Source organism: Salvelinus namaycush, chromosome 40 (genome assembly GCF_016432855.1).
Source record: "Salvelinus namaycush isolate Seneca chromosome 40, SaNama_1.0, whole genome shotgun sequence".
NCBI classification, from domain to species: Eukaryota; Metazoa; Chordata; class Actinopteri; order Salmoniformes; family Salmonidae; genus Salvelinus; species Salvelinus namaycush.
In genome coordinates this window covers 11,626,537-11,643,399 of record NC_052346.1, presented here as the reverse complement: position 1 = coordinate 11,643,399, position 16,863 = coordinate 11,626,537, and the positions used below count along the sequence as shown (strand labels likewise).

General features: G+C 43.9%; 1 protein-coding gene across 1 annotated transcript in view; it reads left to right on the top strand.

The window, feature by feature from the left end:
* The first annotated feature begins 14,609 nt into the window (after nt 1-14,609).
* LOC120033125 (fidgetin-like) overlaps nt 14,610-16,863 on the top strand; it is a 36,159-nt gene continuing 33,905 nt past the window's right edge. The window contains exon 1 of the mRNA XM_038979390.1: nt 14,610-14,753. The gene's annotated coding sequence lies outside the window, so the exon portion shown is untranslated. The remainder of the gene's footprint in view (nt 14,754-16,863) is intronic.

Sequence of the window (16,863 nt, the reverse complement as noted above, 5' to 3'; positions counted from 1 at the left end):
CCGAGGTGGCATTGATTGTGAATGGAGCATTGGTCTGGAGAGGGCAGGTACATGAAGGTTAAGAGATAGACTCAATCTGGCCATTAGGAAATATATGCTACAGCTAGTGTTGCAGAAGCTTTTTTTGTCAAAGAACGGCCAATAAATTTAGCCGACATATTGATCAGAGCTTGTAGTCTACAGCCTATAAAGGACAATGTTGCTATGCTAAAAGCTGAAACATTGTTTACCATGTGAAGATGCTCTTTAAAATACAATCTATTCACTTTATAGTCACTCTATGTGACAGGAGGTCGAGTACTCAGTTAAGAAGCACTGCCATTTCTGTGGGACATTCAATGCCCACGTCTGTTGTTTGGAAAGGCCTGTCTGTCAGCGAAGCACATCTCCTGGTACAGAGGAGAGGGTCATGTGGATGACAGTGCTCAACTAGTAGTTATGGCAGCCCTGCCACGGCTCACTGACTCCACACAGTCGCAAGGAAGGAGATGAGAGTCATCAACGGTGTCCTCTTCTGCGCCACACACACAGGCACGGGCGTGCGTGGCACACACACACACACAGAGACAGACATGCATGGACGGATGCATGTCCCACCCAAACACACACATACTAACAGACACGCGCACACATATGCACCCAAGTAACCCACAGGCAAAAACGCAAACACCTTTACTTTGTCTATCAAAATACAAATAAAAATGGCTTGAAATACCTCATCAATATGCCATAATGAATCAGAAGTATTTAACTTTTACTTTTGCCATTTTCACGGTAAATCACTACACTTTTAAGGCCTTTATATTTATTCAATTGTTTAAGCCAGGCTGTGGCGTAGTCGGCAGACTGCTATCAGACTGAAAATATGTCTCACCCCATGAGTGAATGCCCCAGTTATTAAGAAAAGCCAACAGTCCTTTAATCTCCTTTACTACTTAATGCTCCCATCTAAACGCTCCAGTGTGGAAGGCAGCGAAGCCTTCAAGTATGAAACATGAATATCTGCACTCAGGGGTTGGCCAATAAACTCTATTATAATGCATCAGGATCTATCTGGGGACCACTTTGCACATGGTTCTAAATGTATCATATCATCGCTGTTCGAGACATGACTTCACAATCTTGTGATGTAAGTATTATTGCAATTCATGAAATTCAAATACTTATGTTGGGCCGTTAATTTGAACTGTAAGCCGCAGGGAGAGAGATTTACAACTGGATGCTGTGTGGAGTTGAGGGCCATTTTAATTTTCTTCCATTAAAGGAGTCAGTAGAAAGAGGGAGAGAAAAGGGAGAGGACTGAGCCGGTGCGAGGTGAGACTGCCTGTCTTACTCTGAACTTCCCTATCCATGTCACTGAGGCATTTACTTACATCTGTTTCAATTGCAAAGGTCAAATTGCCACACATTTACATGTAGTTGTTATAATGTAGCTATCCTAGTTAAGGCAGGCTTCTCCTGGCCTCCTGGTGTAGCTTGCTCTGTAGCAAAGCACTGCATTTTGCATGAGCATATAGCCCCTGGAATTCTATAGTATTGTTTCCTGATACTTCCTGAAGGCATCGCGCTACACACACTCTCATGCCGGATAAGATGTGTGTCCTTGTAAGACATTAGAACAGGAACACACAGTGTCCTGAGGGTAAAGACAAACAGACAAAGTTCTCTGTTTCAAACTGGCATCAGCCACTAGATTCAAGAACCGACAGTGGAAGCTCATGGGTGTTGTGGCCAGCCTATCACAAAACCACATGTCTCCTCAAATCAACCAATTTCACCCTTGTTAGTGGTACAAATTATTGTTTGAAGGTTTTAGCCGCTGTTACTGTTGCATTCACAAAGTGCGGCGAGAAAACACATGAAGGGCAACATCGTCTGTCAAATTCGTTTGTGCTGCAGAAGTTTCACGGTATCTTTTCACAGATCTGCGCTCTTCTGCGTGATGAAAACGTCCCCCTCAGTGATTGCCTTGCAGACAAATCAGCTCATTCTATACCTGTACTGCACCTCCCATTCAAGCCATGCACATCCTCCAAAACATTGTCTGGGCGGGGATTTCCCGACGGCCTCACCTTAACCCACAATAATCTCCCATAAGTGGCCTGTGATCTCACATTAGCAGTCATTTGTCAGATGACGCGGGCCAATGCTACGGGTTCAAACTGAAATTGGAAATGCCTCAGTGCAGCCCAACAGCCCAGCTATAGCATCTCTTTACTCTCTGTAACCCAGGCCAAGATACCATTATCTTCAAGGTATTCTAGGAGAAATGCCTTCTGAATCTTTTGGTCATTTCAACTGTTTTGGTGAGCTCTTTGTTATCTCTCCGAGGTTCTTTCATTCATGTTCAGGCTCTGAGAGGAATGTTTTTAGTGAGCACAGATGCAATTCAGAAGTCATTTTGCAGAGAGGTTGGAGAATTAAATCCAGCTGGGTTTTTGAATGTAGTCTCTGGTATCCAATAGCACCATGGAAGAAAGGCTTAGCCTTGGGTCCTTTTCTACAGACAGCTTTATGACAGCATGATAATCATCATGAGACTGTGAGTCATTTAAAAATCAGAAACAAATGAAAATAGAATCAACTGGAACACTCTCCACTCATACAAGGAACATATAAACTACAGTTCAAAAGTTTGGGGTCACTTAGAAATGTCCTTTTGAGGCCAGCATCCCGGAGTCGCCTCTTCACTGTTGACGTTGAGACTGGTGTTTTGCGGGTACTATTGAATGAAGCTGCCAGTTGAGGACTTGTGTCACGGTTGTGTGTAGAGACGGACCAAGGCGCAGCGGGCTCTGAGTTCCACATCTTTATTTATGTGAAACTTACAAAAACAAAAGGAAACAAACAACGAACCGTAACATAAGAGGTGCTACATGCACTAACGCAAAACAAGATCCCACAAAACACAGTGGGGAAATGGCTGCCTAAATATGATCCCCAATCAGAGACAACGATAAACAGCTGCCTCTGATTGGGAACCATACCTGGCCAACATAGAAATAAAAACCCCTAGATAGGACCCCCCCCCCCCCCTAGTCACACCCCGACCTAACCAAAATAGAGAATAAAAAGGCTCTCTATGGTCAGGGCGTGACAACTTGTGAGGCGTCTGTTTCTCAAACTAGACACTCTAATGTACTTGTCCTCTTACTCAGTTGTGCACCGGGGCCTCCCACTCCATTTACATTACATTTACATTTAAGTCATTTAGCAGACGCTCTTATCCAGAGCGACTTACAAATTGGTGCATTCACCTTATGATATCCAGTGGAACAGCCACTTTACAATAGTGCATCTAAATCTTTTAAGGGGGGGGGGGGGGGGGGGGGGGTTAGAAGGATTACTTTATTCTATCCTAGGTATTCCTTAAAGAGGTGGGGTTTCAGGTGTCTCCGGAAGGTGGTGATTGACTCCGCTGTCCTGGCGTCGTGAGGGAGTTTGTTCCACCATTGGGGTGCCAGAGCAGCGAACAGTTTTGACTGGGCTGAGCGGGAACTGTACTTCCTCAGAGGTAGGGAGGCGAGCAGGCCAGAGGTGGATGAACGCAGTGCCCTTGTTTGGGTGTAGGGCCTGATCAGAGCCTGAAGGTACGGAGGTGCCGTTCCCCTCACAGCTCCGTAAGCAAGCACCATGGTCTTGTAGCGGATGCGAGCTTCAACTGGAAGCCAGTGGAGAGAGCGGAGGAGCGGGGTGACGTGAGAGAACTTGGGAAGGTTGAACACCAGACGGGCTGCGGCGTTCTGGATGAGTTGTAGGGGTTTAATGGCACAGGCAGGGAGCCCAGCCAACAGCGAGTTGCAGTAATCCAGACGGGAGATGACAAGTGCCTGGATTAGGACCTGCGCCGCTTCCTGTGTGAGGCAGGGTCGTACTCTGCGGATGTTGTAGAGCATGAACCTACAGGAACGGGCCACCGCCTTGATGTTAGTTGAGAACGACAGGGTGTTGTCCAGGATCACGCCAAGGTTCTTAGCGCTCTGGGAGGAGGACACAATGGAGTTGTCAACCGTGATGGCGAGATCATGGAACGGGCAGTCCTTCCCCGGGAGGAAGAGCAGCTCCGTCTTGCCGAGGTTCAGCTTGAGGTGGTGATCCGTCATCCACACTGATATGTCTGCCAGACATGCAGAGATGCGATTCGCCACCTGGTTATCAGAAGGGGGAAAGGAGAAGATTAATTGTGTGTCGTCTGCATAGCAATGATAGGAGAGACCATGTGAGGTTATGACAGAGCCAAGTGACTTGGTGTATAGCGAGAATAGGAGAGGGCCTAGAACAGAGCCCTGGGGGACACCAGTGGTGAGAGCACGTGGTGAGGAGACAGATTCTCGCCACGCCACCTGGTAGGAGCGACCTGTCAGGTAGGACGCAATCCAAGCGTGGGCCGCGCCGGAGATGCCCAACTCGGAGAGGGTGGAGAGGAGGATCTGATGGTTCACAGTATCAAAGGCAGCCGATAGGTCTAGAAGGATGAGAGCAGAGGAGAGAGAGTTAGCTTTAGCAGTGCGGAGCGCCTCCGTGACACAGAGAAGAGCAGTCTCAGTTGAATGACTAGTCTTGAAACCTGACTGATTTGGATCGAGAAGGTCATTCTGAGAGAGATAGCAGGAGAGCTGGCCAAGGACGGCACGTTCAAGAGTTTTGGAGAGAAAAGAAAGAAGGGATACTGGTCTGTAGTTGTTGACATCGGAGGGATCGAGTGTAGGTTTTTTCAGAAGGGGTGCAACTCTCGCTCTCTTGAAGACGGAAGGGACGTAGCCAGTGGTCAAGGATGAGTTGATGAGCGAGGTGAGGTAAGGGAGAAGGTCTCCGGAAATGGTCTGGAGAAGAGAGGAGGGGATAGGGTCAAGCGGGCAGGTTGTTGGGCGGCCGGCCGTCACAAGACGCGAGATTTCATCTGGGGAGAGAGGGGAGAAAGAGGTCAAAGCACAGGGTAGGGCAGTGTGAGCAGAACCAGCGGTGTCGTTTGACTTAGCAAACGAGGATCGGATGTCGTCAACCTTCTTTTCAAAATGGTTGACGAAGTCATCCGCAGAGAGGGAGGAGGGGGGGGGAGGGGGAGGAGGATTCAGGAGGGAGGAGAAGGTGGCAAAGAGCTTCCTAGGGTTAGAGGCAGATGCTTGGAATTTAGAGTGGTTCCTCTTTCTGTTCTGGTTAGAGCCAATTTGAGCTGTTCTATGAAGGGAGTAGTACAGTACACAGCGTTGTACCAGATCTTTAGTTTCTTGGCAATTACCCCACTAGTCTAAAGAAGGACAGTTTTATTGCTTCTTTAATCAGAACAACAGTTTTCAGCTGTGCTAACATAATCACAAATGGGTTTTCTAATGATCAATTAGCCTTTTAAAATGATAAACTTGGATATGTTAACACAACGTGCCATTGGAACACAGGAGTGATGGTTGCTGATTATGGGCCTCTGTACACCTATGTAGATATTCCATTAAAAATCAGCTGTTTCCAGCTACAATAGTCATTTACAACATTAACACTATCTGAAGACCAGGTACCTTCCCGCTGCGGACCTGCAGCAGTGTTGTACTTTAAGCCCTGTTGAACAGCAGCCTTCATTGGGCCTCAGCTATCTGATAGAGTCCATCCAAGTGGAGCGCTATTGAATCAAGAGAGTAAACCTCAGGGACATGGTCTAGCACACCCAGCTATAAATATATATATATATATATATATATATATATATATATATATATATATATATATACACTGCTCAACAAAATAAAGGGAACACTTAAACAACACAATGTAACTCCAAGTCAATCACACTTCTGTGAAATCAAACTGTCCACTTAGGAAGCAACACTGATTGGCATTACATTTCACATGCTGTTGTGCAAATGGAATAGACAACAGGTGGAAATTATAGGCAATTAGCAAGACACCCCCAATAAAGGAGTGGTTCTGGAGGTGGTGACCACAGACCACTTCTCAGTTCCTATGCTTCCTGGCTGATGTTTTGGTCACTTTTGAATGCTGGCGGTGCTTTCACTCTAGTGGTAGCATGAGATGGAGTCTACAGCCCACACAAGTGGCTCAGGTAGTGCAGCTCATCCAGGATGGCACATCAATGCGAGCTGTGGCAAGAAGGTTTGCTGTGTCTGTCAGCGTAGTGTCCAGAGCATGGAGGCGCTACCAGGAGACAGGCCAGTACATCAGGAGACGTGGAGGAGGCCGTAGGAGGGCAACAACCCAGCAGCAGGACCGCTACCTCCGCCTTTGTGCAAGGAGGAGCACTGCCAGAGCCCTGCAAAATGACCTCCAGCAGGCAACAAATGTGCATGTGTCTGCTAAAACAGTCAGAAACAGACTCCATGAGGGTGGTATGAGGGCCCGACGTCCACAGGTGGGGGTTGTGCTTACAGCCCAGCACTGTGCAGGACGTTTGGCAGTGACCTCATGTGGCTGGAGTGTGTCAGCAGTTCCTGCAAGAGGAAGGCATTGATGCTATGGACTGGCCCGCCCGTTCCCCAGACCTGAATCCAATTGAGCACATCTGGGACATCATGTCTCGCTCCATCCACCAACGCCACGTTGCACCACAGACTGTCCAGGAGTTGGCGGATGCTTTAGTCCAGGTCTGGCAGGAGATCCCTCAGGAAACCATCCGCCACCTCATCAGGAGCATGCCCAGGCGTTGTAGGGAGGTCATACAGGCACGTGGAGGCCACACACACTACTGAGCCTCATTTTGACTTGTTTTAAGGACATTACATCAAAGTTGGATCAGCCTGTATTGTGGTTTTACACTTTAATTTTGAGTGTGACTCCAAATCCAGACCTCCATGGGTTGATAAATTTGATTTCCATTGATCATTTTTGTGTGATTTTGTTGTCAGCACATTCAACTATGTAAAGAAAAAAGTATTTAATAAGAATATTTCATTCATTCAGATCTAGGATGTGTTATTTTAGTGTTCCCTTTATTTTTTTGAGCAGTGTATATATATACACATACATATATATACACACACACACACACGCTGAACATACACAGCCCCTTGCTAATTGTGTAGACACATTGGTGACCATGAGATGTTGTGGAGTGCTGCTGTCTGTGCTGCACCAAGCAAAGTAAATATAATACTGTGCTCTCTGTGACCTGTAACCCGCTCACTGTAACAACAGGAGGTACACATTCCCATACTGTATGAGGTAGACCTGCAGTGAACCTGTAATAACCCATCACTGAAATACTATATCTCTAAGGACCAAGATGCACAATCCTATAATGTACTAGAACGTTACCTAAAAAAGGGTTGAAATTACACATACATTTGGGGCAAGTCAGGATTTGCCCCTAATTGAAAGATTTGAGTGTGATACTATCAAGACAATTGTTCACTCACACATTGTTTTATCCCTTGAGATTTTGACCCATTACCAGGCAGAGAATATACAAGATGCCTACTGTTTCAAAGGACTGCACCACGTCTGCTAAATGGCATATATTACTGTTATTATCATATGAAAAGGCCAGAGCAGGACTGCATCATGTGAAAAGGCCAGGCCAGAGCAGAACTGCATCATGTGAAAAGGCCAGGCCAGAGCAGAACTGCATCGTGTGAAAAGGCCAGGCCAGAGCAGAACTGCATCATGTGAAAAGGCCAGGCCAGAGCAGAACTGCATCATGTGAAAAGGCCAGGCCAGAGCAGAACTGCATCGTGTGAAAAGGCCAGGCCAGAGCAGAACTGCATCATGTGAAAAGGCCAGGCCAGAGCAGAACTGCATCATGTGAAAAGGCCAGGCCAGAGCAGAACTGCATCATGTGAAAAGGCCAGGCCAGAGCAGAACTGCATCATGTGAAAATGCCTAGATAGGAGACAGAGAGCCATGGCGGTCAATGACGCCAGCACTCTCCCACTCTCAATTAAGGGCGAACTCAAGAATAGACCTTTCAAGTAGTTCATTAGATGAAGCCAGTCGTTCATTCAGCGGAAGACTACGCCACAAACAATGAGGTGGTTACCAGTCATGAGCGGCGTTAAAAAACAATACGGCTTATCACCATGGAGATGTGAGTTGGCTTCGATATCCCAACGTAAAAGAGTCGTCAGGTTGAAATGCAGATAGGATGTCATTATAATTTTTGGTGGCCTAATGACGGTCATTATGTGCCAGCCCTGATTGAATTCCATTTGTTAGTTCCACATTTGAGCCGAGTTGGAATAATTACCATTTAAGTGTCTCCATTAAAATTAATGTAAAATTGTTCATGGCCCAGACGTCTCTGGCTTTTTTGAGACTAACATGTTATTCTTTGATTGAGAACTGTTAAGAGGATGTTCTTTAGTTTTAGTTGTGATATAGAATGAAGGAGAACGTGAAATGGACAGGTGATTTTATGTCGATTTAATTGGAATACATTTAAATTATTGCATAGTGTTAAATCAAATATCATATTAATTAATGTAATTTAATCATTAAAGCATACCACATGGAAAACATTAGACTATTTAAAGGTCTACAACGTACAGTGCATTCGGAAAGTATTCAGACCTCCTGACTTTTTCCACATTTTGTTACGTTACAACCTTATTCTAAAATGGATTTTTTTTAAATTCCCTCATCAATCTACACACAATACCCCATAATGACAAAGCAAAAACAGGTTTTTAGAAATTTTTGCAAATGTATATTTTTATTTACAGAAATATTACATTTACATAAGTATTCAGACCCTTTACCCTTTACTTTGTTGAAGCACCTTTGTTAGCGATTACAGTCTTCTTGGGTACGACGCTACAAGCTTGGCACACCTCTATTTGGGGAGTTGAAAAACATCCCAACAGCATGATGCTGCCACCACCATGCTTCACCGTAGGGATGGTGCCAGGTTTGGCATTCAGGCCAAAGAGTTCAATCTTGGTTTCATCAAACCAGAGAATCTTGTTTCTCATGGTCTGAGAGTCCTTTAGATGGCATTTGGCAAACAAAAAGCAGGCTGTCATGTGCCTTTTATCGAGGAGTGGCTTCCGTCTGGCCCCTCTACCATAAAGGCCTGATTGGTGGAGTGCCGCAGAGATGGTTGTCCTTCTGGAAGGTTCTCCCATCTCCACAGAGTAACTCTGGAGCTTACTTAAATAAGATATTTCTGTTATTTATTTATTTATTTAAATGTGCAAAATTTTACTTTTTTGTTGTTGCTGTGTGTAGATTGATGAGGAAAAAAGTAATTGAATCCATTTTAGAATAAGGCTGGAAGGTAACAAAATGTGGAAAAAGGGAAGCGGTCTGGATACTTTCCGAATGCACTGTATTGACTACCCTATGCATGCTTAACAAGTCTGACCATGTATGGATTAGACTGCAATCTAATTGACAAACACTTCTCAATGTGATCATCTTTCCACTATGCTCTGAGTGATCCACTGTGCTGTATTGATGCGATGTGCTGTATTATAAATAATCCAATCAACAGCAGTTGATACAATGACACTTATTAGCTACCACCTGAAATCTGACTGACACGACATGTCTGCATGTTTATGGAAAGGACATGTTTTGTCTGTCTGGTTTCGCAGGCCTAAAGCATGTTTCTATTGAGCAGCAATAACAAACAACAGCATGTATGGTGTCCTTGCAGTGGGAGTCCTCTCATGAGCCTGTCCACCTGAGTGGATGTAAGTGTGTGTTTGTGTAGCAGGCAGCGTTAACACACACGCACACGCACACACACACACACATACACACACACTCCCCTAATACAGCCATTCCCTTGCACATTCACACAGCAGCAGCAGCAGCGGGCGGCCAGCCTACCAATGCACTCGGTGAGGGGATTTGGCCAGCACCTAATCAATCAATGACAGATTACCTCGAAAGCCACTTCCACAGCCATTAAGGCAGGACAAATGCAGAAATGCAACTGAACAACTTGGAGTTTTAAGCCAACAGTGGGACTTCCTGGTTATTTGTCAAAGTCACTGCTGCTGAGCCGCATGACTGGGTGCACAGAGCGAGTGTGTGGGGCGACTCACGTAGCAGACAGAGGCAAACCAACCAGGCGGGAGAGAGAGAGTGTGTGTGTGTGTGCCTGAATGTGTGTGTGTGTGTGTGTGTGTGTGTGTGTGTGTGTGTGTGTGTGTGTGTGTGTGTGTGTGTGTGTGTGTGTGTGTGTGTGTGTGTGTGTGTGTGTGTGTGTGCGTGCGTGCGCTTGTGTGTGAGCCAGCACGCGCGTGTGTGTCCCTATGTGTTTGCGCCTCTACAGCCGTGACTCAGTGGGCCCAGTGGCGTTTACAGTAAATCACATTGCCTTTATTGCCAGATTGAGTTGCTTATTGTCAATAGGCTCCGTTCAATCTAAGCTCCGACCCATCAGGGTCTTAGTCTCAGTCCATAAAGGACAGCAGACCACACACCAGCAGAGACACACAGGCCTTTCAGCCTGCCTACTCAGTCTATTTCCTTCCTGATTCTCTGAACGCTAGGCACTATGGAACAGTGACTGGGTTTCATTGTAAATACTCTCATTTTTCTCCCTTAGGCTTTCATTGCTTTTTGAGGGTGTTATTTTTATATCAGTGTTCTCTATTCACTGGGGCTTTCTATGCAGTGTAACTGTACTTGATAAGAGACACCAACACAATCTTATTTCACATAGGTACTATTACCAAGGGAACGTATTGTATTGTAGGGAATTTAGAAAGGTGAGATTTTGATGTTAGATTTCAGCTTCATTTAAATTGTACTTGACATCTTTATCTGTTAATAAATATTGCAGGTTAAATGTTTGCATAATGATTTATAAATGAGGAATACAATTATATCTGTGATTTGAGGATTATAGACATCAAGGAAAGAAAATAGATTTGTATTCTTAATGTATGTAAAACACATTCTCTCAATTTAAATGTTTGATCTGTGTGACAGTTGATAAAACTACTTTGCCTTTATACAAAGCTGCCTGTTTTGTTTTTAAGGACGAGATGCATCTCAAATTAAGCTTTTTAAGATGTTTTTGGATCCGGCACTTCAGTAGCCTACTAGATAATGCATAATTCAATCATAATATGACACCAGACAATGTTTTTCTTTTCATTTTCAGGATGACTGGGAAAAAAACAGAGATTTCTCCTGTAATTGATGTAAAACAAAAGTACAGCTTGTGGTCTTGAAGTGATGAAGGGTGACATCAAAGTCCCCGGGCGGAGAGGCTGTAATCCAGACAGTCACGTGACTAGGAACCCCTTCTCTAACCCCTGTGAGTGTAAGGAAGGAAAAACGTTGTCAACGTCGAGGGTGTGTATGTGTGTGTGCATCACCAAATGTCACATGCATGTGTGTGTCTACAGTGTGTGTGTGGTACGATGGAAACGAGGAGGGTGGAGTTGAACGTCTACTGTGGGTTTAGCATCACTGTACACCCCCTCCTATTCAATTAAGAGCTAAAGCTCATTAGTGGTAGCACCACATCATTACCTCTGAAATGGTTAATGACTTCAAATCCATTTAGATTAATGTAGCAGTAAAATCACGGCTAGGCCTGCTCAAATTCAACAAGGCCATGCTTACACATACAGTACACACACACACACACACACACACACACACACACACACACACACACACACACACACACACACACACACACACACACACACACACACACACACACACACACACACACACACACACACACAGTTTATCTAGCCTATCCATTACTCTTAGGGAATCATGTTGGTGGTGGCGGACTGAGCTTTCTTGCAAATTCTCTTTCAAATTGGACTTGTGGTTAATTTGAAAACTAAATCCGAATGATAGATGACTTTGGGAGATTCGTACACTAGGTGGTATTTTACAGATTAGTGTCAAATATTTCATGCTACCGTTGAATATTCAGTATCCCTTGAATTGCTGTCTTCACTGCAATTTGCAAATTAGATGCAAATATTCTGCCTACCACAGGAGGGTAATTTATGTGTGGAGCCTACACAGTACTTTCTACATCAAGTCTGAAATACTCTAGGTACTCCACCATTTCCTACAAAAAAAGAATAGTGTAGTGGATCAAACGGAAAGGGACAAAGATATTACGCAAGTAGAGAGAAACCAACAAAATTCTGAAGAAATTCGGAGTGTATGTGAAGTGTGGATATTATACAGAAAGAAAAGGAGACGTCAAAGAAGTCTAATAATTCCATGTGTCCTGCTTGCTGTCACAAGGACAAAATGCCGGACACAAGGTGTGTGTGTCCTTGCGTGCGTATGTTCATGTATGTGTGTGTGCACTGTATGTGTATGCATGTGTTTGTGTATATTTGTGTGTATGCATGTGTGTTTGTATATGTGTGTATTTGTGTGTGTGTGTGAGTGTGTGTTTACACACCCACAGCAGCATCAAGAATCACAGCGTGGCTGTATCTCAGAATGACCTCCAAGCCAGTCGGCAGCTGTGTGGACCTCACAGCCACGTAGGTACACCATCACGGTGGCTGGCACACACAAGGCGAGCCAAACCCCCTCCATTCTCAGCCCCCAAACCCTCCTACTGATTCAACCCTCTGTCTCTGTTGCATCACTTTCTATCACCACAGCAATACCACTCCTAGTAGTGTGACTCACATTCAGCTGTGGCCTCCTATCGTTCTCAGTCCAGTTTAGAGTCCAGGTTTCAACATAATGGGGAGGGGGACATTCTCTCAATGTGTCAAGTACTTTTTTGCAACAAAATAGTGAGATTTACTCAGCATGTGAACAAAATATGCAAATACGGTGAGTGTACAAAACATTAAGAACATCTTCCTAATATTGAGTTTCACCTCGCCTTTTGCCCTCAGAACAGACTCAATTTGTCGGGGCATGGACTCTACAAGGTGTCGAAAGCGGTCCATGTTGACTCCAATGCTTCCCACAGTTGTGTCAAGTTGGTTGGATGTCCAACTTGACGTAAAACTGTTGAGCGTGAAAAACCCAGCAGCACTGCAGTTCTTGACACACTCAAACCAGTGTATCTGGCACCTACTACCGTACCCCATTCAAAGGCACTTAAATATTTTGTTTTGCCCATTCAACCTCTGAATGGCACACATGCACAATCCATGTCTCAATTGTCTCAAGATCTTTTTCTAACCTGTATCCTCCCCTTCAGCTACACTGAATGAAGTTGATTTAAAAGGTGACATTAATAAGGGATCATAGCTTTCAACTGAATTCACCTGGCCAGTCTATGGCATGGAAAGAGTAGGTGTTCCTAATGTTTTGTACACTCAATTTACACTCACTTTGTAGAGTGTAAATTGCACCTCTTATTTTTTAGCGTGGAAAATGTCTGTATATCTGCTTGTCTGTCGGTCTGTTGGTCTATCTGTTGGTCTGTCTGTCTGCTTGTCTATCTGTCTGTCTATCTGTCTGTCTGTTGGTCTGTCTCACTGTCTGGAGGTATACCTGGGGACCACAAGGTGGTAGACCTACATTGGAACCTGTATAGGGAGGTGTGATGGGAACTGGAGCACTGGGATTTGGAATAGCTCCATGCTGAACTGATGATGTCCAAACCAGAGGCCCCGTAAAAGGCCAGTGAAACCCTACCGTATAGAGCCAGCCCTAGTCAGTCAGTCAGCCAGCCAGGCCATGTGTGATCAGGGGTTAAATTGAAGGGGAACAGAGTGGAACAGATGGGAGCATACAGTGAGAATTGAAGCGATTCTCTGTTCAAAATGGTCATCGAAATAGCAACCCCTTTTGGGGACAGTTTTATAGCACTTTAAAAAATAATTCCCAATTGAACCTCTTTGTGTGTCTAGGTGTGTGTGCGGGGGCGCGCGCAAGTGTGCACTCAGTGTCGTCAACTGTTCTTTTGTGAGCACTGAAGACCATCGCAGACGTCTCACTATTTTTTAAATGTACTTATTCCCTTCATTTCAACTGTATACAAATCAAATTCCTGGCTCTTATTACCAGGACTTTGATTGTGTAAATAAATAAAAGATATCTGCCATGATAATTGGGATGTTTCAATTGAGCCTTTATTTGACACACTGAACTTCATCTGACAGTTGTTCCATCTTTGATGTCTTGTTTAAATGTGATCTCCCTACTGATGCTCTGATAGTGTGTTAACTGGGACAGTTCAGCTCTAATTAGGACTCAGATAGATAATTCTACATTGGTGCTATAATTATCATTGGGAGATACAGCACTAGGGCTAGTGGAATGAGTGCGTGTCTGTGTGCGCGCGCGTGTGTCACACAGCAAGCACACATTCACACGATAGGCTACATTCCCAGATTGTTCTCTAAATATGGGACAATGGTTATTGATTTATTATTTGCAATTGATCTTTTTTTTATCAGCACGCTATTATAAATAATCCATAGATTAAAAGTATCTGCTTAGACAGATCCAATCTCATAGCCTACAATAGTCTACTGTAGCTTTTACTTGAACACAATCACGAGCTTCTGCTTATTTCCCAATACAATGCTGCCTCGATGTCTGTCGGTATAACAAGATAATAACCTTGCATAATTACCCCCTTTACGCGGGACTTTGAATTTCTGGTCTTTGCAGCTAGACGCATGCGCAATGCGAGGCATACTGGTCAGTCTCCGAAGCAGCTGTTTTAGGGTTTGAAATTCCAACATGGCAGTGGCTGTGGTCAGTGTTGCCTGCGCTAACTTGGAATGGTTTTAAATCGCAGGCAGCCTCGCTTAACCCACCGCACAGTCATTCATCAGCAAACTCTACCGTGGATCGATGTTGCTCTAACCCCAGAGGTCGACCTGTCGCACATACAGGTAAGCCTTTCCAGAACTAGATTCGAGATGTCCGCAATTAAAGTAGCCGATATTAGGCGAGTCTTGCCTTAGCAGGGAACCCAAGCGCTTTATCCGTAAAGACACCACCACCCTCCGAGACGCAATGAATCATACGGGATTTAAGCATTCACAGTTAAAAACAAGTTTTAGTGGTTTTGCAAATCATTTATCAACGAGTTTGTTCGTTTTAGGATTGTAAAGTAGCGCATTTGCGTTTTGGATTAGTGTCACTTAAAACCGCATGGGTATGTTGTGTTCTTATTTAGGCGATCCAAGGGCTATTGCTCGGTTCGAATGACAGTGCATGTGGGGGGGATGCTGGGCCGATATTTGAATTGTTTCAAAGTAGCCAACTTTTATACATGCATACGGTGATTACAACAAGTATCCCTATGCATCTTATCGTTCGCATGAGCGGATGCAATATCACAGTCCTTGTGACACGCCATCTATTGTTAAAGCACGAGAGTAGCCTATGCTAGAGCTGGTGTATTTTTATTAGGCGAGAGCGATATCACCACATGTAATTTCTCGATAACATAATAACAGTAATCAATGGGCAAATGATCTGGTGTGAACCAAGTGGGTGCACATCATATGATTTGCCCCCCCCCCCCCCCCCCTCTACAGCGCTATCCAACAGCGTTTTGCTGCCAGGGTACACTTTCCCTGTAATAGTATGCATGTAGGTTAGAGTGAGTATTGAGTAGCCCTGACTAGAAGGAGAGTAGTGCTTCTTATGTAAAACAACCTTTGGAATTCCTCCTCGTCCAAATTCCAATTCCAATGCTCTCCCCTCTTCTTCCCCGTTATTCGCAGCGAGAAATGATCAGTAGCAGCAGCGTCTATGGTAGGTTATTTTTTCCAATCTTTCATTTGATGAACTGTTGTTGTTATTTTTAAATTGTGGTTGTTTTGACCGTGCTTGTGTTCAAGCATGCGTTTTGTGTCAGTTTCTTTAAAATAATGCCAGGAAATATTACTGATGTATACTGAGATATGTTGCATGCGTGTACATTGTTTTGTGAGAGTTTAGCAATGTAGGCCTACATGTTGATTTTTCCATGCTATTAGGCCTATCATCCTCAGGCTTGTGTCCAAGTTAAAACGATTAAAATATCAAAATCATTTTTTATCATACTCTGTCTAGGCCGAATTGTTGCCACTCTCGGAAAACAAATTACTATAGTATACCTAATGGAATATTCCTCGCATCAGATGGTCGCCGTGAATGCAAACGGACCCTTGACGTCTGTCTGTGCTGGTTTTGAAGGCACACCATTATGATGCCGATATGTTTTCAGGAATTGCTGCACCCAGAACCCCTTTCACGCGCTGAGCTTGGGCAATAGTAGGCTAACGGGAATGTATCCCAGGTTCACTTGTTATGTAGGCTATATTCAGAATATATTAGTCTGCTTAAATTATGACTAATATACCGGTACACGTGTTATACTAATCTTCAAACGTTGTTATTATGGATATACTACTAGTAAATGAGTATAATCAAATGATTAGGAGAATAGACTGTAAGGTTAGCTTTTGTTAGTCTCAGGTGTGGCAAACAATCTGTAATGTAATCACAATATGTCATTTATCAGTCATTTGTTTGAATAGAATGTTTCTTATACCAGAAACCTACCCTACAAATAAGAATTATAGATAGTAATTAACCTCATCAGAAATGACAAACAGCAGTTTTAAGCAGCTATTAATAACACATTAAGAGATCATCTTTGTCACCATTAGGCCTTTATCAACATTGAACACTGAAATATATAGCCTAGTTAGGCTATTAGACACATATTTCAAATTGATAAAAGACTATTGAGATATTTTGCATCAAAACCAAAATATCCCGAATGAGCATGACAATAATTCGACTTCATCCTGAATATGTGAGCATAGAAGATTTAGGCCTATCCCATTTCTGGACTGGCTTTGTGGCGCTGATCTGTATGCATCATACAAACTATAATGTGAGGTGTGCAATTCAAAATGAACAAGAATTAACTTTTTTGAAGTCACAAAAAATAGTGTTTGTTCATTAGATAATGTAGTGAAACATTCATCACAAGAAAGGCCAGAC